Source organism: Mandrillus leucophaeus, unplaced genomic scaffold (assembly GCF_000951045.1).
Source record: "Mandrillus leucophaeus isolate KB7577 unplaced genomic scaffold, Mleu.le_1.0 Scaffold118, whole genome shotgun sequence".
NCBI lineage: Eukaryota > Metazoa > Chordata > Mammalia > Primates > Cercopithecidae > Mandrillus > Mandrillus leucophaeus.
The window spans coordinates 614,919-617,912 of NW_012100098.1; the positions used below are offsets into that span (position 1 = coordinate 614,919).

At 46.6% G+C, this 2,994-nt stretch overlaps 1 pseudogene; it reads right to left on the reverse strand.

The window, feature by feature from the left end:
* Positions 1 to 1,316: 1,316 nt before the first annotated feature.
* On the reverse strand, positions 1,317 to 2,337 carry LOC105528289 (annotated as a pseudogene).
* Positions 2,338 to 2,994: the final 657 nt, after the last annotated feature.

Below are 2,994 nucleotides of genomic sequence, written 5' to 3' on the forward strand. Positions count from 1 at the left end.
CTGCCACCACACCTGGCTAATTTTTTGTATTTTTAGTAGAGACAGGGTTTCACTGTGTTAGCCAGGATGGTCTCGATCTCCTGACCTCATGATCCGCCCACCTCGGCCTCCCAAAGTGCTGGGATTACAGGCATGAGCCACCGCACCCTTTTCTTTTCCTTTTTCTTTTCTTTTGAGATGGAGTCTCATTCTGTTGCCCAGGCTAGAGTACAGTGGCATGATCTCAGCTCACTGCAATCTCTGCCTCCCAGGTTCAAGCAATTCTTGTGCCTCAACCTCCCCAGCAGCTAGGATTACAAGTGCGCACCGCAACGCCTGGCTAATTTTTATATTTTTAGTAGTGATGGGTTTTCACCATGCTGGCCAGGCTGGTCTCGAACTCCTGACCTCAGGCACTCCACCCGCCTCAGCCTCCCAAAGTGCTGGGATTATAGGTGTGAGCCACCTTGCCTGGCCTGTTTTTCTTTTTTCTTTTTCTCGGGGTGTGGGGAGCAAGGAAGGGAGTTGATGGAAGCAGTTTCAGGAAGATGGGCCCTGGCATCCTCTGCAAGGGACACATGATTAAAGTCAGCACAGTGGGATAAGCCCTGGGTGAGGGGGCAGAAGACCTAGGTGGGCACCCTGGCTCTGCCACTCACGCGGGATCTATGACCCTGAGGATGTTGCCTCCCTGCTCTGAACTTCAGTTTGCTGCCAGTGAAATGGGGACAATCAGACTGTAGTGTGTTCATGAGGATTAAATGCAGTAATGTTTATTAAGGTGACACATGTGAAGATGTTTTGCAAACTATGAATAAAGGTGCATGCTCTTTCCCTTAGGATCCCCTTAGAGAGAATTAGCTCTCTGTCCCCTTCTGTGTCACCCACCCCAGGGCACCACATTCACTTTCCATAACCTCCATTCAGGTTTTCTTTTTCTTTTTTTCATTTTGAAAGCAGGTACTGTTTATTAATTGACAAGATTAGAAAAATAATCATGGTAGCTGAGTGCAGTGGCTCATGCCTATAATTCAAGCACTTTGGGAGGTCGAGGTGGGAGGATTACAAGGTCAGGAGTTTGAGACCAGCCTGGCTAACATGGTGAAACCTCGTCTCTACTAAAAAATACAAAAAGTTAGTCAGGTGTTGTGGCAGGTGCCTGTAATCCCAGCTACTCAGGAGGCTGAGGGAGGAGAATTGCTTGAACCCGGGATGCAGAGGTTGCAGTGAGCTGAGACCATGCCACTACACTCCAGCCTGGGCAACAGAGAAAGACTCTATCTCAACAACAACAACAACAACAAAAAAAAAAAAAGAAAAGAAAAAAAGAAAAATAATTATGGTAGACAGTTCATTCTTCTAATAAGCCTGTTGATGTAGTCATCCCTGTTGCCAATATTCACTTTTTACAAAATGGGTGGTCTTTTTCTTCATTCCACCTCATGGAGAGGATAATTTGAAAGGCCACAGAAGTTATTTGCTTCTTTGAAGAGTTTTCCAACATATAGATCTCATGAATCAGATCCTCCGTGCAGATGATGCCGTATTTACCAAGAGATCAAGCAATCAAAGTGTTCTCTGTCAAGGCAGCTCACTTCTTATTAATTTTGTCATAACCACACTTGTAGATTAGTTCATTTACTGACTTCAGATTTGGGTACCCCCATGCATATATGGTTTACAATCCTCAGCATGTTAGTGGAAGCCTTGTTGAGCTTCACAAAGTTTCCATTGAAGATTTGACAAAGGCGAAGCAGTTGTAATACCTTTTGGTCCTGTGGGCTCGCTCACACATTGATACCTCTGATTCTGATGACGATTGCCAACTTGGTTGAGTTCTCAGGTACACAGAGGTTGTCAGCTTTGCTTGCCATTTGAGCCATTTGAATCTCACAGTTCTATCTATCTGCCTATATTCCTTGTGATAGTGCTTCACTTTTCCATAGATAAGCTTCCTCCTCACCATTTTTTTTTTTTTTTGAGATGGAGTTTCTCTCTTGTTTCCCAGGCTGAAGTGCAATGGTGTGATCTTGGCTTACTGCAACTTCTGCCTCCCGAGTTCAGGCAATTTTCATGCCTCAGCCTCCCGAGTAGCTGGGATCCCAGGTGCCTGCTACCATGCCTGGCTAATTTTTGTATTTTTAGTAGAGATGGGGTTTCTCCATGTCGGCCAGGCTGGTCTTGAACTCCTGACCTCAGGTGATCCGCCTGCCTCAGCCTCCCAAAGTGCTGGGATTACAGGTGTGAGCCACTGAGCTTGGCTCTCCTTGCCTTTTGAAGCATCGTTTGGGCAAACTTCTTTCTCAGGCAGGCAAAATAATATGGAAAAAAGCTCAGGTTTTTCCAGGACACCTCCATGGTTCCAGCTGGGAAAGAGCTCCATTCAGGTTTTCGTCTCATGTCTGTATTGGGTTTCAGTTTCCAAAGCGCTCAGGAAGGCTCTGCCTTGTCTGATCCTCACATGTGCCCTGTGAGGCCGATTAAAATCCCATTTTATAGGCCCCGGAGGGGCAGACTCTCAGGGTCGCCTAGCTATTTAGTAGCCTCATGGATCAGAACAAAGGGTTCTAAACCTGAGCTTTTTCTAGATCATTTTTCCTGCCCAGACTCTTCTAATTTAGGAGAAACTTGCAGGCTTGGAGGAGAGGACCCGAGTGGGACCATGCTGGATGGGACTGCCTTGGAGTGGGGAGAGGGAGAGTCACCACCTTTGCTCCCGCGGGTCTCTTTAGCCAGGCTCCTGGCGCCCTCTGGAGGGCATTATGGGGAGTGTCCAGCCAAACACCCCGCAATGCCACGTCTCCTGGCTTCCAGGTGGTCCCCTGACACTACCTTTCCTTCCAGCTACGTCTACTTTTGGGTATTTATTAGAACAGTAAGACTTGTGAAATTAAACAATTCAAACTTAAAGGTGTTGGAACTTTAAGTTATTTTGAGCCTCGAGTGGAGGATAACTGTGTGGCCTCTGCCACACATATGCAGCTGTGACTTCCTCCTTTTCTTGTAAATGATTAC